The following is a 24,678-nucleotide window of genomic DNA, read 5'->3' on the forward strand; positions in this document are numbered from 1 at the left end:
CTCAACTCTTCCGTCTTTTTCTTTACACTGGTCTGGTAGGGGTTGTTGAATTCATCTGAAGATGTGTCTTTTACATTTAATGTTTTTATTTCAACAGAGGGGGATTATGATAAAAACAAACTAACACTTGTGATAAGTGAGATTATTACGCAGAAATGTGAATGTCAACTTGTAATATTGTAATTGTAAGATTTGATGGTTAATTAATTAATTAATTTTAGTGAACAACAAAAACATTACTTTCACAAATATATATATATATATTTATTTATATTTTTTATAAAATGAAACTAAATTGATCAAAATTATTTAATCCATTCCCAGGCAAAAATGTACTAAAACACTGTAGATAGATAGACAGACAGACAGACAGAAAGACAGATAGCAGACAGACAGACAGCTAGATGGATATATAAATAGACAGATATATACATAGATAGATACATAGACAGACAGTTAGATAGACAGACAATTAGACATATAGACAGACAGAGACAGACAGACGGTTAGATATATAAATATACAGATAGACAGACAGATGGATAGACAGACAGATAGATGAGACAGACAGATAGATGAGACAGACAGACAGACAAATATATAGATAGACAGACAGACAGACTGTTAGATAGACAGCCAGACAGATAGACGGTTAGATATATAAATATACAGAAAGACAGACAGATAGATAGATAGATAGATAGATAGATAGATAGATAGATAGATAGATAGACAGTTAATTATATACTTAAAAGATAGATAGATAGATAGGTAGATAGAGACAGACAGACAGTTAAATATATACATAAACAGACAGATAGATAGACAGACAGACTGTCAGACAGACAGTTAGATAGGTAGACAGACAGATGGACAGACAGATAGACAGACACCTAGATGGATATATAAATAGACAGATAGATACATAGATAGATAGATACATAGACAGACAGTTAGACAGACAGACAGATAGAGACAGACAGTTAGACAGACAGACAGTTAGATAGGTAGACAGACAGAGATAGATAGACAGACTAACAGATGGACAGACAGAGAGATAGATAGACTGACAGAAAGACAGATAGACAGACAGACAGATAGACAGACACCTAGATGATATATAAATAGATAGATAGATACATAGACAGACAGTTAGATAGACAGACAGACAATTAGACATATAGACAGACAGACAGACGGTTAGATATATAAATATACAGAAAGACAGACAGTTAGATAGACAGACAGATGGATAGACAGACAGTTAGACAGACAGACAGATGGAAACAGACAGACTGTTAGATACATAGACTGACAGACAGTTAGATAGACAGCCAGTCAGATAGACGGTTAGATATATAAATATACAGAAAGACTGACAGTTAGAGAGATAGATAGACAGATAGTCGGAAAGACAGACAGACAGACAGACAGATAGATAAATACAGACAGACAGACAATTAAATATATACATAAACAGATAGATAGACAGACAGTCTGTCAGATAGACAGACAGACCGTTAGCTAGGTAGGCAGATAGATGGACAGACAGATAGATAGATAGAGACAGACAGACAGTTAAATATATACATAAACAGACAGATAGATAGACAGACAGACTGTCAGACAGACAGTTAGCTAGGTAGACAGACAGATAGATATATAGATAGACAGATAGGTAGACAGACAGAGAGACAGACAGACCGACCGACCGACAGAAAGAAAGTATGATTCACACTTTATTTGACTCATTATGTTCATATTTTCAAGTGAAATTCTTCATTTAGTGAAGTATGTCTCTTTGGAGTAATGTTAAGTCATTGCTGCCGGTAGTCGGTGCTGTAGAGTTCCTCTGCACGTCTCGAGTGCAGCTGCTGATGTTGACGAATGGTGAAGATATTTGTGTCGTTGAACCGACACCGGCATCCCGACAGAACATTCACACGGACTCGCACGAAATCTGTGGAGCTTTAACACGAACTCACGGAGACTTTCAGATCAGAAACGGTAAGAATGCGTTTAATCTAAACATTTTTTTGTGACAGGGAATCTAGCAGCAATTCTGACAGATTTATATTGACTTTCGATTCAATTTAACGTTGAATTGTTCCACCTAATGATCGTGTAACGCTTTTCCACAAACATTTACCGCGGTATCCAAAGTTTCCTCATTAAAAGTTACTGTCTAGTTTGTTAGTACAGTAGAACTCATTCCTATTCAGAACATATATATGAGCTTTCATATCGATTAACTATGAATTTACTGTTTTAACATTAACTGCAGTTTCAGATTTGTTGTTGTTGTTGTTGATTGAAACTATGTTTACCATAATAAATCTTTGTAAGAATGAAACATTCTTGTTTTTGGCACAATTTACACTAAAGTGTCTGTTACAGATATTACATGTTATTTTAATGAATTAATATTGTGATATCCACTACTGTACACTACTGTACTTTTTTTTTTGGGAAAGCATAACCTGCATTTAGTTTTTGGGGTAGCACTCTTTCATTAATCAGTCAATAAGTGCTTTCTACATTGAATAAGTTAGTTTAAGTGTGAACTATTAAGTCAATTCTACATTTGTATTAAATTCAAACGTGTACTGTAAAAATGAATGCTCAAGCATTTGTTATCTTTACAATGCGTCATCATGCATCAGTCTTCAAGTAGAAAAACCTTGTCATATTTATTTGGTAATTTGAGTAAATTTCACAGAAAAATACAATTTTGCCAGTAATGCAAGCGGATGTTGTCCCATAGACTACATGGTATGCATTAATCTTCCCCGAGGAAAGCTTCCATTTGTCATGTGGTACATGATGAAACATTTTTTAAAATGTAAAACGTTCCAATCAAAATTTAATTTGACTAAATTTATTTAAGTACCATGTACATCAGATCAATATTAAGTACATTTTACATAATTTTATACCATTAAAATGTACTTAGAAAAATCTATATGCAAAAACTTGTATACAAAAATGAAGTAAATCTTACTAGTCAATTGTTTCAGTTTAATTGAAAGCCGCTGCAAAGTGTTATTGGGTCGGTTTGCTCTACTGCGTTTTGTCATGAATGATATTGTGTCCAGCACATGTCTGCTGGGAATATGATACAGCGACAGAAACTTTTAACTACTCTGATAAGAACTTACCTCCCATTATCTTGATAACCTCTACTCTTTCGACACTTAGAGCCTAATTCCAACACAATCTCTTGAGATAATGGGGGAATCAGTGTCCATTGGAGTAGATCATTCGATTCTGACCTCTATAAACTATTTGGTTCATTACCAAAGAATAATCTCACGTGCTGATTCATTTCAAGCACAGATTACATTGTTTTCACTCTCAATGTTTAACATAGGCTAGTTTGAGCTCAAAGTAGATCGAAAACATGTAATCTTTAGTAATAAAGCGATAGATAGTTCAGCTAAAAATAAAAATTCTTCTATAATTTACTCATCCAAACCCATAGGAAAAAATTATACATTTAGCAGAATGTCTGATCTGTTCTCTTCCATCCAATGAAAGTAGATGGGGACCAGGGGCTGTTAAGCTTCAAAAGGGACAAAAAAGTACCATAAAACATAATAAAAGTAGCTCATACAATTCATGCACGATATTCTGCATCTTGAGAAGCTAGCTTTGTGTGAAGAACAGACTGAAATTAAACTTGTTTTTCACTGAAAATCTTGCTTGACAGACATGGTTATGTTCTTTTATTGGGACCGCTAGCTGTTAGCTACTAGCTCATTGTGCTGCTTAAAGCAGTTGCAGAAGCAAGCTTTCCAGTAGCTGGTGAACTAAATAAAGTGAAGCCTTCAAGCAGAGTATAGAGTTAACGTAACAAAACGTACCATCCTCCATCGTGGAGTCCAGGGCACTCTCCCTCCCATTGCTCGCCGGTCTGGATAGCGTCTATTTGTTCGAACCACTTCCAATTTTCCTTGATGGTTCTGTAGTCACTTTTTAATTTTTGGGAACTTTTCCCTACACACTGTTGGTAGGTCCGGTTGTAGCCGTGTGCGGCCAACAGTTGACACACTTCCTGAAAGATTTTTTCATTTCGCATCTTTTAGTTTATTGCTAACGAGAGGAACGTCTGCACCTCATTTATTGACCACGGCTTGGTTTTGCGCACAGCCATTTCTTTTTACAATTCAAAAGTCACGTGAACTAATGATACTGCTATCGCTGTAGCTAACTTTAAAATTAGCGTGTTGATGTCCCGTGTCGCAAATCCAGTGACGATTCTCTCGGACCAATCAGTGATCTGCAGGATTTTGACAGCACATTTAGTATCGGCTCGACTCGCTTGGAACCTTGACCGAGATGGTACTAAAAAAGTACCAGGTACCAGATACTATCCACAGTAGAAAATCCCCAAAAAGCAAGCAGAGTCGTGTCGAGTTGTACCGTGCAATGAAAAAGCCCCATAACAGTGACTAGAGGATGTATGTGAAACCTTTAGATTAATAAAAAATTAAGATGAATTAATAAAATGGCATCTCATGTTCTTTAGTCACAAGTTACAATGTGTGAGCTAACAACACATAACAATTATAATCTTTCATGTCTTTATTGAACAATTCACAGTGCTTTGGAAAAAGTATGGGAACCCTTGGATTTAATAACTGGTTGATCCTCCTTTGGCAGCAATAACCTCAAGCGTTTCGTTATCGTCGGCCTTCGGAGATCTCTTTTTTGCAAGGCATGGTCTACGTCAGCAGATGCTTCTTGTGAATAGCAAACTCAAAATGATTGAGTGCTTTTTATAAGTCAGAGTAGCTCTAACCCACACCTCCAATCTCGTTTCACTCCTGACTCTAATTAGCTTTTGTTGACGTCATTAGCCTTGGGGTTCACGTACTATTTCCAACCTAAACTGTGAATGGTTGTATGATGTATTCAATATGTACAAGAACAATAGAATAATTTGTGTGTTATTAGTTAAATAGATTGTGTTTATTGTGATTATTGTAACTTAGATGAAGTTCAAACCAGATTTTAAGACAAATTTATACATACATGCAGGTAATTCCAAAGGGTTCACATACTTTTTCTTGCCACTGTATTTTGTGTTACAGGAAAAAGGAAGAAGGTCAAATGGGTTATGAAAAACATGAGGCAGAGTAAATGATGACAGAATTGTAATTTCTTTGGGTGAACTATACTTGCAATATTTTGTTGTATAAATGTATGTATCAGAATAAATCATATAGCGTATATAGCATACTAGGTGTATGAGTAAGTAATACTTAAGCTTTAAAAATATGATCACACTGTCCTGTTTGCTGCTTTTGAGGTGTCTGTTTTTGAGATTATTGGAGTGTTGTTGCGTGTACTAGAGCTATACAACATTACTGACTCTGTGTGATATCAAAATAAGTTCACTGATATGGCTATAGGCCCAATGTCATGGATGAACAGACAGACCTGAAACTCTGAGCTTTCACACACACTGCAAGCACTAACCAGGTCCAGCTGTGTGTCAGTGTGTGTTATGTGGAGTTCACGTTAGAGAGTCTGTGACCATAGGCATAAAGCGTCCAATTCTTACCTCACCCCCCACCTTTCGTCATGGGACTAGGCAGGAAAGACTCAACGACCAGCCAGAGTCGAACAGCAGATGTGAGTGTGTGTGTGTGTGTGTGTGTGTGTGTATGGGTGAGAGAGAAAGATGGAATGTGTGTAAGAGGTACACCCCATCTACACAAGCACACAAAGTCCACAAAACTACTTTTACTAAAATGGTAATCAACAAAGCTGTCTAGACGGCAAGCACAAGAAGTCGACAAAAATGCAGCGATTCCATTGTAATAAATGATATCCAGTATCTACACTATACACGTGAAGTTGAAAAACCTACAATGCTCCCATTATAATCACAACTGTCTACACTGCAAGAGTTTGAAGTCGACATAACTGGAATGCTCTCGTTATAATCAACAAAATTGTCTACGCCAACATAGGGCCTATTTACACTAGGACACTTCATGCATTTTTACTGATAAGATTTCTATCTGATTGAAAAAGCTCATTCCATTTACACTTGGCTACACCAACGTGTCTCTGTCAAACGGATATGAATCCGATCTTCAATTCTCGCAAATATTGCCGTGATAATGCTAATTTTGGGCAGTGAATTGAAAAGATGTGCTTTATTATTTAATTCCGAGTGGATTCGAATTTTCGAATAGCTATTAGATCAGTGAAAACGCATTAAATGGTCAAGTGTAAACAGGCCTACAGTCTCATGACAGCTCATAATAATTGTACGACTTAGCTCATTACAAAAGGTACAACATTTACTCCCAGGGACTTACAAATCAACAACAGAATTTCAATACAAGCATCACAATTTAGCTAGCCTCCAATCCAACACTTTATTTTAACCTACCGAGACCCTAGTGTGTCTGCTGTGTGCATTTTCCATTTCCCTTTTTGAGTAGTAGCACCTAATAAACAAGCAAACAAAAACAAAAAAAGTTTTTTTTTTCTACAGCAAATAGTTTTCCTAAAAATGTATGCCCACATGTGTGGACAGCGGGACTAAGTTGTGAAATTTTAAATAATACCAAGCTATAGAAAGTCAGATTTTTTTTAATCAAATTGTTTATTATGTTTCGAGGAGTGTTGGTTATTCAGGTTTTACCAGTATCATCCAATCACTGCCAACCATGATAAAATAAAATTATACATATATATTCTGAATCTATGTACTGGTTACCATTGTCCCATGTCTGCCAAACATGTTGAGTGGTCCAAACATCATCTGCACCCTGAATCTGAACTTTTGATTTGAAGTTTAGATTGAATGCACTTAGATGCATAGAGAGCTATAGGATGCTCCCTTGCTCCCTACTGAACTCATTGATTCTTATTGTGATAATGCACAGTGAATATAGGAATGCATTTACTAATGTTCATTAATAAAACCATACTGTACAGTGAGAACAAAATCAAATATAACAACATTTATATTAAACTGAAGAGAAATGACCCACAGATGTGTTAATGTTGAAAGTTTTTGTAACTTTTGAGGGAATAATGTCCCAAAATCCATGTTTGTGGACATCATATTTATCAGCGCGCTGACGCATGAAAAATGAATGAATTTTTAAAAGTGCCACATCAAATGAAACTAGAGACACTACTCTTTACACCCAAATATGTTTCAATGAAAAAACTAAAAGAGGTTTCTTACGAGAGGCACTTTTGCTCAGCGCCCGTAGAAGTGCTTCACGGAAATCCACAGCATGTTGTTGTGCCATGGGACTCAGTGCACCAGAAGTTTAACCCATAAATGACAGTCTGGAGTCTTGTGAACAGTATTCATTTGGTTTAAATGAATTAAAAGGATGCGTTGCATATAGCGAAGCTTAAATACAACGTCCACGCATGTGGGCGCTGGGCAGGGCTGGACTGGGAAGAGAAATCGGCCCGGGATTTGACATGACAACTGGCCCAAACGGGGGTCTACTGTTCTTTTCTGCATATCACAGCACCATTTTGTGGTCCGTTCTGCATAACACAGCGGCTCATTGTTGCTTAACGCGGCCCATTTAGCACATTTCGCGGCCAAACAGCCAGCCCACTCGGTTCTCCCGATGGCCATTCCACACCTGATTTGCACAAAAATGCGTCGGCCCACCAGGAAAATGCCCGGTATGCCAGATTACCAGTGCATCCCTGGTGCTGGGTCGCACCAGGTTAAGAAATTAAATGTCAGTGAACAAATTTGGATACTAATTACACATTTATTTATGCAATACAAATAACTGATGAATGTCATTAACCTGGAATACGCTTCCGTCAAACCCAAATGTTTTCTTTGTTCTGTGTTAGGCTTCACAAAAGTAATTTCTTTATTACAATCATGGTTAGGTTTTTTGGTTAGGGATGTGTGAGGTTCTGGTGCTGTTAGTCAACACTGGAAATACTAGTTAGTCAATATTTTCCCCCATTATTACACAGTTCAACATATTATTACAAAGACTACACTTAAATTACTGTCATGTTAATGTTACACATATTTATGTAATTAATAATACAAATATTATAAAAAAAAAGGATATCTGTAGCAGATTTTAATTTTAACAAAGTTTAATTTCACCTCGCGTGCTTCTTCTCACTCGTGGCACGTGCAGAAACAAATTCCTCTTGCAAGACCAGCAAAGTAGCTATAGAAATCACTTCGGTGGTGGTGCGGGAAGCAGATTGCCGGGTCGATTTCCAGCTGTGGCTCAGGTGGTAGAGCGGGTCGGCCACTAATCGCAGGGTTGGCGGTTCGATTCCTGGCCACACGACTCTGCATGCCGAAGTGTCCTTGGGCAAGACACTGAACACCAAGTTGCTCCCAATGGCAGGCTAGCACCTTGCATGGCAGCTCTGGTGTGTGAATGTGTGTGTAAATGGGTGAATGAGACACAGAGTAAAGCGCTTTGAATACCACTAAGGTTAAAATGGCGCTATATAAGTGCAGACCATTTACCATTCGGCTTACAAGTCGCTATGGATGTTATCACATTTGAGTCTTTGAAACTGTGCTTGCAAGTTTAACTGTTTAGAATAGTCTATTAGGGCTGCCTGTATTTGCTCACTTTATCCATATAATGCATGTCATGTTCTATATTAATGTAGTCTACAATGACGTACAAGTCAAGCACATCACAGATAAATGTCCATTTTCAGTGGATTTTAGCATTGCATTTGGCTGTTGGAAGTATTTTAAATGGGTCGCATAAACAAACTATGTTTTTTGACTGTTTTCTGAGGGTTTCTTTCTTTGTAGACTAGTCGACTATCGACTCCAAACTTCTCGTTCAAACATCAGCGATATAGTCATTCCGCACTTCCCTAGTTTAGGGTTAAACTGAAGAAACACCATTATAACACTATTCGTTTGGTTGGAGCATTTTTATATATGGGAGTATAAGTTGTACGTTTTTGCACAAGCTAACGCATACAATTCTCTACGATTTCGCTACATTGTTCTTATTATTACGTCTTGTCATGAGATCGGATTGGTCTACTCTGCAAGTGCATTAAGTCGGCAAAACTGGAACACTTCCATTATAATCAACGAAGGTGTCTAAACTGTGACCATGCTAGAATGCTCACGCTACAATCAGCAAAGCTGTCTACACTACAAAAGTGAATAAACATAGCATGCTTCCATTCTAATCAACAATGCTGTCTAAACTTGAATTGCGCAAAGTCAACTAAACTAACTCTTCCTTTTTAATCAACAAAATGGTCTACTCTGCAGTTGTGTGGAATATATGAAGCTAGAAAGTGCTAGTTATAATCAGCAAGCGCCAGATGACAAAACTAAAACACTCTCGCTATAAACAACAAATCTGTAAGCGTGAAGTTGTCAAACGTATAATGGTACAGTTATAATCAACTAAACTGTCTACACTGTCAAATGCGCTAACTCTAAAGATAACATGCTCCCGATATATTCTATTAGTTGTCTATACATGCGAGTATGTGAAGTCAAAAACTAAAATGCTTGCAATGTAGTCATAAAGTTTACATGCACTTTGAAAGTTACATTTCAGTCGAACGGAAACAATAATTTGTCTTTTTAAAATGTCACATAATTGCCTCGTCCAACAGAAATCATATCAGTCCGATTTTTACGACATCGAACTAACAGACCTAGATAATTTGATTGTAGCTAAGATTTGTCAAACATGTATATAAACTACTATTGGCCTCAGGCGTTGTGCGCATAATCTGAAAGACAGAGGTGACACACGACCTTGTATTTAACTCAGACGTTGAATGCAACACAAACAAGGTAGAGGTAGCCTATATTATTTGATTACGCGTTGTGTCATGCATACTTGGACAGACATAGGATAAAAGCAAAAAAGCACGGTAGACTGATTATTACAGTGCATCCTAACTATTTAGATTTTCTATATTTTTAATTTGGTTTTTATTTTGTTACTTCTGTTGAGTTAAGCATGCTTAACTTATGTGCATTACTCAGAGGGAGTCTCTTGTTTTGAGCTCCATTAGTCCTTGCCTCACCCTGACACTACATTAGCACTTGTACACACATTTATGTGATATTGATTGCATCATTTGACTGAAGAGAAGTGACAGGAGCAAAAAGCTAAAGTTAAATATTTATAACATCATTATGTGTAAGTGTTTTTACATTAGTATATGGATGTAGTCTGTGGGCTTGGTGCCTGATAAAGTGCAAACATGATTGGCTGAGTGGAAGGAAGCGGTTGATAGAATTGTTTACATTGTATTTGATTATGTGTTTTCTGTGTCACAGTTGATCTTGATTTTGATTGTCTGCAGGCTGGTTATGGAGTGCCCTTCTATACGGAAGGTGAAGAATGTTGAGGTTTTGCTTGTTTTTATCCATCAAAATAACGGGCAGTGTTTTGTATTATGATGGATACCTTAAAAACATGCCGCTCATCGGCAAGATTATTTGAAAGACAGGGGGGACGCAGCACGTAAATAGCATATACGGACACAGAAACACATCTTCAATAAAATGTGAGGTCGTTTATGTGCGTATATTAAAAAATTTGTTGTTAACATTTTAAAAATGTCCTTAACAACATTTACTTTTTGCATTATTGTGTGCTGAGTGACTCCAGCCAGGTATCCTATGCAACTGGCTGTGGCTCAGGTGGTAGAGTGGGTTGGCCACTAATTGCAGGGTTTGTGGTTTGACTCCATATGCCGAAGTGTCCTTGGGCAAGACACTGAACCCCAGGTTGCTCCCAATGCCAGGCTAGCGCCTGCCATCACTGGTGTGTGAGACTGTGTGTGAAAGGGAATGATTTTACAGGTTAAAAGGTTAAAAAAAGCGCTATACAAGTGCAGACCATTTACCATTTAACCAAATTGGACTGTTTGCTAGGGTGGGAAGAGTCACATGGGCTAACCTCCTTGTGGTCGCTATACTGTGGTTCTCGCTTTCGGTGGGGGACGTGGTGAGTTGTACATGGATGCCGCGGAGAATAGCGTGAAGCCTCCACGTGTGCTATGTCTCCGCGGTAATGCGCTCAACAAGCCACGTGCCTTGCATTGTATGGACTAACATTTCAGCTCTGTTGGTCCATACAATGCAAGACAGTGGTAGCCAGAACTTATAAGTCCAAAAAGTATATTAAGGCAGAATAAAAGTAATCCATACGACTCCAGTGGTTAAAACCATATTTTCAGAAGCGATATGATAGGTGTGGGTGAGAAACAGATCAATATTTATGTCCTTTTTTACTACAAATTCTCCTCCTTGCCCAGTAGGTGGCGATATGCACATAGAATGTGAATCGTCAAAAACAAAAGAAGAAGAATGTGGAGAATGGAAGTGGAGGTGGAGGTTTATAGTAAAAAACAGCTTAAATATTGATCTGTTTTTCACCCACACCTATCATATCACTTCAGAAGACATGATTTTAACCACTGGATTTACACTGCCTTTATGTGATTTTTGGACCTTCAAAGGCCTGGTCACCATTCACTGGCATTGTATGGATCTGCAGAGCTGATATATTCTTCTAAAAATCTTTGTTTGTGTTCTGAAGAAGAAAGAAAGTCATACACATCTAGGATGGCATGAGTTTAGCAAGTCTATAAAGGTTTTAGATTCAACTGAGTGATTTATCACACAGGAAATAATGTTATCATGGCGCATTCCTCTGGTAATATACGATCACACACACCTCCTATTGACCTGTCAGGTGTGTGTATGCATGTGTGTGAGTGACAGAGAGATCGGGGGTGTCTGCAGGGCTGATATTATTGCATACTGAATAGAGATAGAGATCAAGAGGAAATCGAGCCGTTTAAATCCCAGCAGCTCTGTATGATTAATGGCTGTCAGATATTATACTGTGTCTCTCTGAAAGAGTCTGGCAACCAGCCGAATAAAACACCACAAACACACACTCATAAAAGTGTCATTTTCCATTGTCCAAAAGCCAAATACCCTCAGCAATCCACCCACTAGGGGTGGGTGGTGTGACCCAAGTCGTATATCATGGTTGGAGAAATTTTATATCACAGCAACGGTATATATTGTGAAATACTGTAGTTTATTTTATAATTTTACATTATATCACTTCAGTAAGTAACAAGAAACTCAATTCTGATTGGAGGAGTCACGTTTGAAGCAGTTTTTATTTACTTTTCTCCCAATTTGGAATGCCCAGTTCCCACTAATTCTTAGGTCCTGGCGCAGTTACTCACCTCAATTCGGGTGGCGGAGGACAAGTCCCAGTTGCCCAGATTGAGGCGAGTCACTATGCCACCACGAGGACTTGATCGCTTTTGGAAACTGAGCATTCCAAATTGGGGAAAAAAGGTGAGAAAATATTAAAAAAATATCACATGGGACTTTACGTGGATGTCCAGCTGTGCCCATATACAGTGAGGAAAATAAGTATTTGAACACCCTGCTATTTTGCAAGTTCTCCCACTTGGAAATCATGGAGGGGTCTGAAATTGTCATCGTAGGTGCATGTCCACTGTGAGAGACATAATCTAAAAAAAAAAATCCAGAAATCACAATGTATGATTTTTTTAACTATTTATTTGTATGATACAGCTGCAAATAAGTATTTGAACACCTGTCTATCAGCTAGAATTCTGACCCTCAAAGACCTGTTAGTCTGCCTTTAAAATGTCCACCTCCACTCCATTTATTATCCTAAATTAGATGCACCTGTTTGAGGTCGTTAGCTGCATAAAGACACCTGTCCACCCCATACAATCAGTAAGAATCCAACTACTAACATGGCCAAGACCAAAGAGCTGTCCAAAGACACTAGAGACAAAATTGTACACCTCCACAAGGCTGGAAAGGGCTACGGGGAAATTGCCAAGCAGCTTGGTGAAAAAAGGTCCACTGTTGGAGCAATCATTAGAAAATGGAAGAAGCTAAACATGACTGTCAATCTCCCTCGGACTGGGGCTCCATGCAAGATCTCACCTCGTGGGGTCTCAATGATCCTAAGAAAGGTGAGAAATCAGCCCAGAACTACACGGGAGGAGCTGGTCAATGACCTGAAAAGAGCTGGGACCACCGTTTCCAAGGTTACTGTTGGTAATACACTAAGACGTCATGGTTTGAAATCATGCATGGCACGGAAGGTTCCCCTGCTTAAACCAGCACATGTCAAGGCCCGTCTTAAGTTTGCCAATGACCATTTGGATGATCCAGAGGAGTCATGGGAGAAAGTCATGTGGTCAGATGAGACCAAAATAGAACTTTTTGGTCATAATTCCACTAACCGTGTTTGAAGGAAGAAGAATGATGAGTACCATCCCAAGAACACCATCCCTACTGTGAAGCATGGGGGTGGTAGCATCATGCTTTGGGGGTGTTTTTCTGCACATGGGACAGGGCGACTGCACTGTATTAAGGAGAGGATGACCGGGGCCATGTATTGCGAGATTTTGGGGAACAACCTCCTTCCCTCAGTTAGAACATTGAAGATGGGTCGAGGCTGGGTCTTCCAACATGACAATGACCCGAAGCACACAGCCAGGATAACCAAGGAGTGGCTCTGTAAGAAGCATATCAAGGTTCTGGCATGGCCTAGCCAGTCTCCAGACCTAAACCCAATAGAGAATCTTTGGAGGGAGCTCAAACTCCGTGTTTGTCAGGGACAGCCCAGAAACCTGACTGATCTAGAGAAGATCTGTGTGGAGGAGTGGGCCAAAATCCCTCCTGCAGTGTGTGCAAACCTGGTGAAAAACTACAGGAAACATTTGACCTCTGTAATTGCAAACAAAGGCTACTGTACCAAATATTAACATTGATTTTCTCAGGTGTTCAAATACTTATTTGCAGCTGTATCATACAAATAAATAGTTAAAAAATCATACGTTGTGATTTCTGGATTTTTTTTTTTTAGATTATGTCTCTCACAGTGGACATGCACCTACGATGACAATTTCAGACCCCTCCATGTTTTCCAAGTGGGAGAACTTGCAAAAGAGCAGGGTGTTCAAATACTTATTTTCCTCACTGTATGTTCATGATTGGCTATTATAATTGATTTACCAGCTTTCCGGCAGCCAACTCCAGAATACCACTCCAGTGTTTGTCTGTTCAAGAGCTTACACTTGTATTTCATTGCTTCCTGTCTTAGTTTGTGAACTGCTGATCAATGCTGTTTGTGTGTCAGACATTACTCACCTACGCACTTAAAAACGATTGTCTGCTAAGTGCTGACTGATATCTTATATCTCATCCCTTATCATATAGCCACAATTATATAGTCAATTCAAATCAAGTCATTTTATTTAATTTGAAAAGTATATTTATAGCAATTCGTCTAAAAATACAAAATCTGTCTTTAAAGATCAAAAAAGTATGTGACGTCTTGACGTTTGGTCACGAGAGGCAATTAGACCCAGTAAGGTTTGATGTTATTGACATAATCAGGGACGGATTATGACTTGCAAAGGCCCCAAGGGGGTAGTTTTCATGGCCTATATCTGGTAAGAAACCTCATTAAGTTTTTACATTGAAACCTGTTTAAGTCAAAGTATTAGTGTCGCTAGATTCTTCCGATATGCCATTTATAAAATTTTAGCAATTTATCGCGAAATGCCACGCTGCTAAACTCAATGTACACTAATGTGTACTTTAGCACATTTTGTCTTTCGTAATCCTATATTTACTGTGCATTATCACATTGAGAATAAATGGGTTCATCCAAAAGCTGAACAATTCTGCTTTCAGAGGCTTTATATGGAGTTAGGATAAAAATAAGGTGCTTTTCGAACTGATTTGAGACCAGTGCAGACAGACAGCACGCTGTATGTTAAGTCACTCACTAAATAGGGAGCAAGGGAACAAGGGAGCATCCTATAGCTCTCTATGCATCTAAGTGCATTCAATATGAACTTCCTATCAAAAGTTCAGTTTCAGGGTGCAGATGATGTTTGGACCACTCAACATGTTTGGCAGAGTGTGTAAATATATATCTAATATTTAAACTTCTATGCAGGGACGGTTTAACGACCGGGCCAATGGGGCCTGTGCCCAGGGGCCCTTGGCTACCAGGGGGCCCTTGAATGCCCGGGGGTGCCCTGGGCTTTAAAGCTGGGCAGTCTAGTTTGGTGATTCCCCCCCACTTGAAACCCCCTTTTGGGCTTTTAAACTAGATGAAAAAATCTTCAGTATGAACCACTACGCATGACTATTGCTAGTCCCTTTTGGTCACGAGCCACCGTGACAGCCAGATGCAGGTCAAATGCAAAAATTGCGGTTACATAGCTCTCATAGACTCCCTTGAATCAAAATGATGTGTTTAGAGCCTCTTGTCCAATACTGGGACCTTTTGCACCATTGATTTGAATGGTACAGGTACTGTATCTGCCATAGGTTCCCATTGAAGCATGGCTTCAGTAGCGCTTGAGGGATTGTGCATCCACTGACTTCTATGGACATATTCATGTAGAAAAAAGAGGATCGCATTACTTATACGAATAGCATGATAGTGGTGTGTGATATTTTACACTTTTATTCGCCAAAAATATCGAAATGCACAAAGAGTCATTGCCACAATTTGTATCGGAATTTTAGGGGAAGCAGAGCTTCCTGTGTAGCCTTAAGGGTTAGTTCAACCAAAAATGAAAATTGTCTCATCATGTACTCACCCCCATGTTATCTAGGTTATATATGACCTTCTTTCTCCTGCAGATTTTTAGAAGAGTATCTGTGCTCTGTAGGTCAATACAATACAAGTGAATGGTGATCAGGCCTTTGAAGATCCAAAAAGGAGACAAAGTCAGCATAAACATCATCCATCATACTCCAGTGATTTAATCAATGTCCTGTGACGCAATCTAGTTGTTTTGGGTGAGAACAGACCAAAGTATAATTCCTTTTTCACTGTACATACTTTTTGGCGCTTCAAAGGCCCGATCACCATTCACTTTCATTGTATGGACCTACAGAGCTGAGATATTCTTCTAATAATCTTCATTTGATTTTTGCTGAAAAATAAATTTATACACATTCAGGATGACATGAGGGTGAGATGAGTAAATGATGAGAGAATTTATTTGTATTTTTGGGTGAACTATCCCTTTAAAGCAATTGCCAGCGATATCAGTCGACGACTAGTTTGTAGTGTGTAATAGGCTGGTATATCAGTGGTGTAGTGAAGTATTGCTGATGGCCTCTATTGTTCTGAAGTATCTACTCTCCTGTTTATGAACAATAGCAGCTTTCAGCACACCGACTGCTTTTCTGTGTGTGATAAAGCTCGGAGTGAAAGAAGAGATTTGAGAATAACCTTCAGTGACTCACATTGAAATAGAGATGTCTGCGAGACACACACACACACACACACACACACACACACACACACACACACACACACACACACACACACACACACACACACAAACACACACAGTGTTTGTGGATTTCTGAGGGAATCCTTGAAGTTTCCAAGGTGACTGGTGTTCCGGCTTTAAGGATTACAGCGAGACCACTTCATCAGACAGATTCTGATTCACCTCACTTTCGGGAAGTGTGTTATCTGGCGTTGTGGTCTTGTGGTAAAAGTATCGGGAGCTGCCGAGCGTTCTTACAGCATTTGGACAGGTTCGCTGTGATTTCGTGCTCCCTGCCAGACACTCATTTCAATGAGGGTCTTTGTGCCTTGCTACTAATTTTAGCTCTGGAATATTTTACCCAACTGCCAAACGGGACAGCCGTAAAAGCCAATGCACTGTTATGTCTTTCCCCTGTGGTTCACGTCTGAGGTGTGTGTTTGTGTATTGGCAGGTTTGTGTGTGTGTGTGTGTGTGTGTGTGTGTGTGTATTTTCTTTACAGTGTTAACAGTGCACCTAGTTTTGTGCAGTGAATTTTTACTGCTTAATTAGTGGTGTTTGCAAAGGCAAGCATCAAATGTTAGAATTAGGGATTTAAACAAACCTCTAACCATAAATATTAAAGGAATAGTTCACCCCAAATATTAAAATCCTCTCATCATTTACTCACCCTCATGCCATCCCAGATGTGACTTTCTTTCTTCTGCTGAACACAAACAAAGATTTTTAGAAGAATATCTCAGCTCTGTAGCTCCATATAATGCAAGTGAATGGTGATCAGGCCTTTGAAGATCCAAAAAGCACATAAAGGCAGCATAAAAGGGGGCAGTGTTGGCTCAGCGGTTAAGGCTCTGGGTTACCGACCAGAAGGTCAGGGGTTCAAGACCCAGCACCGCCAAGATGCCACCATTGGGCCCTTGTGCAAGGCCTATCTGCTCCAGGGGTGCCGTATCATGTCTGACCCCAGCTCAGCCGGGATATGTGAAAAAGAAAAGAATTTCACTGTATATGTGCAAAATATATGATGTGTGACAAATTAAAGGCTTCTTCTTCTTAAAAGTATACGACTCCATTGGTTTAATCCATATCTTCTGCAGCGATTACATTGTTTTTGGGTGAGAACAGACAAAAATTTAAAAATGTTATTTTTTCACTGTACATCTTTCCATTGCAGTTTCTAGTAGTGACGGGAAGTCCGATTCATTTCCTCTAACCGGTTCTTTCAGCGGTTCTTTTACATCATCGCGTAATGACATCACTAGTATGTAATTCTAACATTCATACTCAAACATTTAAACAAAGCCATATGCGTTCACGTATAGCTGATTATTACCTTTTATTAAATTAAGTTATAATAATAAGGGTGTTTATTGTCATCAGTGTTTTATTCTGCGATCCTGCATGTCGAATAGCCTACGACTGACTTTGATTATTGATTACATCGTGGATAGGTTTCTGACATTAAAGTTTTGCACCTAAAGCACCCAATACAGACACTGAAGCACAAACGCGGATGTTCTACATGTCTGAAGCTTATAGAGAATAAACTAGTCTTTATCAACTCACCAGTAATAATCAGATGAATCGTGATTCGACAAAACAATGCACAATGTTTTAAAATATATAAATATTTAATAAGTTACAAGTGTGTTTTTATGGAGACATGTGTGGCGGCGTTCTCTAGGGGCACACCCTCATAGCTCTCCCCTCACAGGCACGCACTGCACTCTTCTGTCGCCCTTCACCGTCCGTAACTCTCATTGAAACTTTTCTGAGCAGCTTTGGAGCAGCTCGTGTCTGATCTCTCTTCAGAACGGCCATGGAGAATCACATGAGCAATTGTCAGCTTGCGTTCTTGTCTCGAGAGAAATGTGCTCAAAGCATTGTATTGGCTCATTGGTAACTCATTGGCTGCATCTGAAAACTGGAAAAAGCTGCCCACGAAGGCTGGTAGGATGAAAATAAGGTACTTTACTGTACAGAGAACAGTTTATTTTTATTATTTGTTTTACATTTTCTACCCTTTTTCTCCCGAATTTGAAATGCCCAATTCCCAATGCACTCTAAGTCCTCGTGGTGGCGTAGAGAGCAAGTAAAGACGCTGACTACCACACCTGGAGTCGCAAGTTCGAATCTGAGTGACAGCAAAGTCAGGCTTCCTAAGCAACCAATTGGCGCGGTTGCAAGGGTGAGTAGAATCACGTTGGGGTAACCTCCTCGTGGTTGCCATAATGTGGTTCTTGTTCTCGGTGGGGTGTGTGGTGAGTTGTGCTTGGATGACGCGGAGAATAGCGTGAAGCCTCCACACGCGCTATGTCTGCGCGGTAACGCGCTCAACAAGCCACGTGTTAAGATCCGCGGATTGACTGTCTCAGACGCAGAGGCAACTAAGATTCGTCCTCTGCCACCTGGATTGAGGCGAGTCACTACACCACCACAAGGACTTAGAGCGCATTGGGAATTGGGCATTCCAAATTGTTGAGAAAAGAAGAGAAAATTCCCCCAAAAATGTATTTCTTAAGGTGTATGAAGCACACATGCACCTTAAGCAGGGCTTGACTGGTAATCTGGCATACCGGGCATTTTCCCAGTGGGCCGACGCACTTTTGGGCCGATCAGGGGCGGAATGTCCATCGGGACAACCGAGCGGGCTGGTAAACGTGCCGAATGGTCCGCGATAAGCAACAGTCCAGTCCTGCCCTTAAGAAGTATGACAATTAAAAAGCTTGAAAGCGTGTTTGAGTACCTCTATTTAAACAAATTCCCAGGATTATTTTAATGTTTATTTTCTGCACATATTTTATGATCATGCTTTTGTACTTGTGTCTTACATACTGACACTTTAAAACTGATAAATCATACATGGTCTGCCAGCATCAGCACTCTTACGCTTCAATGTGTGTGTATCACTCCGCTTGTGTTCGTGCTGTTCTAAACTAAAGTGTAAGAGCAGTATATATCTGTTAGGAGAACTGTCTTTATTTTTGAAATTACATATGTTAGCCAGCAGGTGGTGGCAAAAGGCATTTTTGTGTGTAATATGAGCCAGTTGGTGACGTAAAGTGAATCCGTTAGTCATTGTTTACGTAGAACCGTGCTCAGTGATCGCTCGTATTACCATTACATTACTTAAGCTAGGACATTGTTTTAAATGGCTTTAAATGAACAGTTTCAGGATTAAGGCTCATCGCAGCTGAGAGACACAACGGATGGTTTGATTACAGAACTCGAGGTGCTTACCGAGTTTCCACATTGGATACACACTGTTTAAAATGGCAGAGGACATCGCTGTTTCTATAGTGAATGACTCTTGCGTGGCAACCACGAAATAGGGAGAAATATCCCTGCTTGGACGCTATTTTTTCAGACTTTTCAGACAGCATTTCTGCTTGGGACTGGCAACAGGTGATTGCACATGCTCTCTCTCTCTCTCTCTCTCTCTCTCTCACACACACACACAGACACACACACATAGACACGCACACACCATCAATCCGTCCTTGTTTATCCAATAACTTGTTAGAAACAGCACAAGCCGTGATACTATTTCTGAAGTGAACTTTTTGAATTACTAATGTAGGCTTGGATGCATCATTTGTTTTGAACCAGCAATGGCAGATTCTGATCCATAGCTTAATATAGTAGTTCCATGCACAAATGCATTTTTATGACCTTACCTACGGCACTCGCCCTGCGGCCGAATCACAGCAGTGCTGATGTAGGGCCATATAGCACGATTGCGAGTGTGATATTACTTAAATATAAAAAATATATATACTTGTGATATTTGATAGCCTATAAATACAAGTATCAACAATGCATATTCATGAATAAACTGAGTGGATTGTTTTAAAGTGTTGAAAATTAGGCCTGTGAGACAGAGAAAAAAAATATTTGTTTTTGCGCTACACTTTATGACCCAAATTGAATTAGAGCTAATGCATCTAACTCACTTAAACACCTCTCTCTGTCTGTGTATGAAAGGCTTCTCTTTCATAGATTTGATTACATTGACTTGTGACTGGAGCTGATGTCATTGTGTCTGATGTCTTGTGTTTCACATATGTTTTCTGTGTCTGATTGGTCGAAACATGCAGCAATGTATTGTACCGCTATATCTGGCACCTAATAATCAGCTAACAACATGTCAACATGTCATTGTCTGAAGAAGATTTGAGTAATAACATGAAAACTGATTATTAAAACAAGAGAATATCAAAACCCTTTATGAGAAACCTCTAAACTATTTAAAGAATGATCAAAAACACTTCTTGAACAATACAATTACTTATATTGTCTTATAAGTCATTACTAGATGAATAGGAAAATGTTTGAAAGTTTCATGACTTTTCCAACCATTTGAATGCACATTAAATAAATGTCCTCTAACTGTACAGGGTAATTGGATTTTCAGAGTGGTGCCCCTATATGCAAAACTCATCGGCATGAAGCTATACAGTGTTATTAGTGACTGCTAGGGCATTGCTTTGTGGTAGCCATGGTGCTCTGGGTAGTTGCTAGGGCAATGCTGGTTGGTTGCTAGGGTGTTCTGGGTGGTTGCCCTACCCTTAATCCCTAACCTTTTGCCAATCTTTGAAACGCTTCCAGGAAGCTATTTTCAGTCATGACAGTGCAGCTCTTATCTAGTTGAAAAGGGAAAGACCAGAATCTCAAAAATGGTTGGTCAAGATTACGATCAAAGAACATATTTCAAATCAGCAGTAAAATCTGACAACACTGGAATCATAAATTGTGCTTCTTTACCTCAGATAGGGCTAAACCCACAACTTTCCCGGCTTATGCACGTTCTTGAGTTGATTGACTGGCGATGTCTGTATCTATAAGGGGATTGGCTCTTTTACCTGTAAAGGTGGGACTTCTTTTCTACATCTGATGTCCATTGGGTGCTCCATTTTCTCCCATCTATATTAATAGAATCGGCTCAACTCTGCTAAATAGTCTCTGGCATAAGCAATAGCAATAGGGATGCTTGCCTTAGCAAACACAACTAATAATGTTTGTATTAATAAATAATTAAAACTGAATGGAATTTATTACTTATCTATATTATTGGACCGAAACTCTGGGTGTGTTTGAATATAAAAGTTGAATGGTATAAGGGTTGTACTGTGTGTGTTCCTACATAATTAGACTGCTCAAGTCCGACAGTGAGTGGGAGACAATGATACCTGTGCAAGTAAACCCAACCACACACACTCAGGAGCTTTACTTTACATCTAGTTTCACTGTTTATCCTGCCTGATCGAGACCCTGCTGTTACTGGTAATGTTTATACCACGGTAATGTGATCAGTGGAAGCTTTAGGTACACCATAAACCTATATGTGCGTAAACATTCACACTAACACACACGGTACTATCAGAGAGAGTGCGCAGGAATCTTGTATCTGTAGAGAGGAAGAAAGGTCAGAGGTCATGGCTGGGGTATTCGATGTAGTTTTATATTTCAGGTGAGTGTACAGACAACAGAAAGATATCACGACACACACACACACACACACACACACACACACACTACTGGTCTTAATAACAGTCTATGAAGGGTGGGATAAAGACGCTAGTAAGAGAGAAAGGGTTGAGTGTGGTGAACTCTCTGCATGATATGAGATCTGCATCTCGTAGTCGGTGACACGGACGCTCTATATTTGGGAACTCAAGCATGACTGCTGACCTCTAGATCCAATCCAGCACCTGCTGTCACACACACACACACACACACACACACACACACACACACACACACACACACACACACACACACACACACACACACACACACACACGACAGGTTATCAGATGTATATTGCTCATGAGAATTTTACACAATTTGTGTGCACATTAAAGTGATACGACTTTTTTTTTTTTTTCACATTAAAGGAATATTCCCGGTTCAATACAAGTTGTACTCAATCGACAGCATTTGTGGCATAATGTTGATTATCACAAAAAATGCATTTGACTTGTCCCTCCTTTTCTTTAAAAATGCTAAATTCGCGGTTACAATTAAGCACTTACAATGGAAGTGAATGGGCCAAGTTTTGCTAAGTTTAAAGGCAGAAATGTGAAGCTTTTAATTTATAAAAGCACTTACATAAATTCTTCTGTTAAAATTATTTATCATTATAAATTATATATTATATATTATTTAAGCTGTAAAGTTGTTTAAATAGTTGCTTTTATGGTTGTTTTAGGGTGTACGGCCTTACAATGTCATGGAAAGTAAGTTATAATATTGGAAATAACTTTACACAGAAAAGGTTAGTAAACGATTTTATCACACTAAAATCATGACAACACAGTTTTATGGCTATACGTTTGAAACCGTGAGTATCTTATCATTTACAGATTGGCCCCAATTCACTTCCATTGTAAGTGCCTCAATGTAACCCAGAGTTTTTGCTTTTTTTATAGAAAATGATGTACGAGTCAAATTTTTTTGTCGGAATCAACATTTGCCTCAAATGCTGTAGATTAAAGCCATAGCAGCCTTCGCTTTAGCTTCAACAAGCTCGTCATATTCCTTGCGGTGTCGAGCTTTAAGGTGATTTTCCCGGTGGGCAGATGCACTTTTGGGCCGTTTATGGGCGGAATGGCCATCGGTAGAACCGAGTGGGCGGTGGGTCAACCGAGAATTATGCCGATTGGGTCGCGATAAGCAAAAATTAGCTGCCGCGTTATGCAGAAAAGACTACAAAACGACGCCGCGATATGCTGAAAAGGACAGCGAACACCCCACGCTCAACATTGGGGCCAGTTGCCATGTAAAATCCCGGGCCGATTTCTCTTCCCAGTCCAGCCCTGGTTGTGAGATTCCCACCTGGTGAGATTGTAGCAGTGCAAAGCATATCTGCTGTTATGGTCACCGAATTCAAAAATGTACACATTACATGAGTTGTCAGCTTATTGTCTGACAAATTTTCAGACTTTATTAACAGGAAATAATCAGCCCTGATCATTGGCTGTTTGTAAACATTCGGCCATTGTCCAGCAGTGCAGATATTTTATCAGCCGATACGAAATTTGACAAATACATCAGTTCTATTAATGGTCAGGGCTGGACTGGGAAGAGAAATCGGCCCAGGATTTTACATTGCAACTTCTGCATTACGCAGTGGCTAATTTTAGCTTATCGTGGCCTATTCGGCCCGTTTTGTGGCCGACCCACCGGCACGCTCGGTTCTCTCGATGGCCAGTCTGCCCCTGATCAGGCCCAAAATGCGTCGGCCCACCAAGAAAATGCCTGGTATGCCAGATTACCAGTCCAGCCCTGTTAGTGTTGTAAACATTTGAACAATTTGAACAAATAATTTGAACAAAGTCCTAACCTTAAGTATTAAACTGGCATTTAACACAAAATCCCATAGACTTAAGTTGTAGGAGGGACCCATTTCTAGAGAGTGAGTCATAGCGAGGGACCAGAAAAACGTAGCGATTTGGGTGTGGGCACTTTTGACTTGGGCCAGTTAGAAACCTCCAGGCACCCACCCAGAGCACTCTAGCATCAGGCAACTTTTGTATGGGTAGGCAAATGCAGAACCACATGTCTGTGAAATCATTAGAATTTCTTCTTTTGGGCGGACATAAGCACAAAGTCGTTTTCTACAACATTTTTCAGTGTTTTCCATGGCAGTCTGTTAATGTTGAATTATCCATTTCAGATTTTCCTGCCCCTAAACTAACAGTTTTCCTGTCCAAATTGGCCGTTCTGGCCAGAATAAACTACAGTACAATTTTTACTAGACCCGCTGCATGAGACCATTCACACACAGATGTTCACACATGCTTAATGGCATGCGTGTCTCTTCTTTTCACCTCTTTTCTCTATTCATCAGCCTTCCTTTTCTTCCGGACAGGATTTCAGATATTTTCAGAGGCATTCGCCTTTTTCACAGTACTCTGACGGATCCCAAGGTCAAAAGTCATGTTCAGAGGTCCTGACCTCCTGTGGAATGCATTTGTGAGATGTACAGTAGGGCGGCTGTGGCTCAGTTGGTAGAGCGGGTCGGCCACTAATCGCAGGGTTGGTGGTGCGAATCCCGGCCCACACAACTCCACATGCCGAAGTGTCCTTGGGCAAGACACTGAAACCCAAGTTTCTTCCTAAAAAACATACACAAATGAAATCTCATTAATAGCTCAATTGTTTCTCCTAGACAGCAATGAGATCAAATAGAAAAAAATCGATTCTCCTGTAACACTTTACAAATGGAACTTTTACAAACATTTGCTCATGCAACAAAGCCCAAAATTGTAACAAAATAGTGGCTAAACACATTTCTGTGTGCCTTATCTGTTGTCATGTGTAATTGCCAT

At 39.5% G+C, this 24,678-nt stretch overlaps 1 protein-coding gene across 1 annotated transcript in view; it reads left to right on the forward strand.

The window, feature by feature from the left end:
* Positions 1-1,919: 1,919 nt before the first annotated feature.
* Positions 1,920-24,678, forward strand: part of bmpr1ba (bone morphogenetic protein receptor, type IBa) — a 71,378-nt gene continuing 48,619 nt past the window's right edge. The window contains exon 1 of the mRNA XM_052106942.1: positions 1,920-2,007. The gene's annotated coding sequence lies outside the window, so the exon portion shown is untranslated. The remainder of the gene's footprint in view (positions 2,008-24,678) is intronic.

The sequence above is a fragment of the Xyrauchen texanus genome, chromosome 3 (genome assembly GCF_025860055.1).
Source record: "Xyrauchen texanus isolate HMW12.3.18 chromosome 3, RBS_HiC_50CHRs, whole genome shotgun sequence".
Taxonomy (NCBI): Eukaryota; Metazoa; Chordata; class Actinopteri; order Cypriniformes; family Catostomidae; genus Xyrauchen; species Xyrauchen texanus.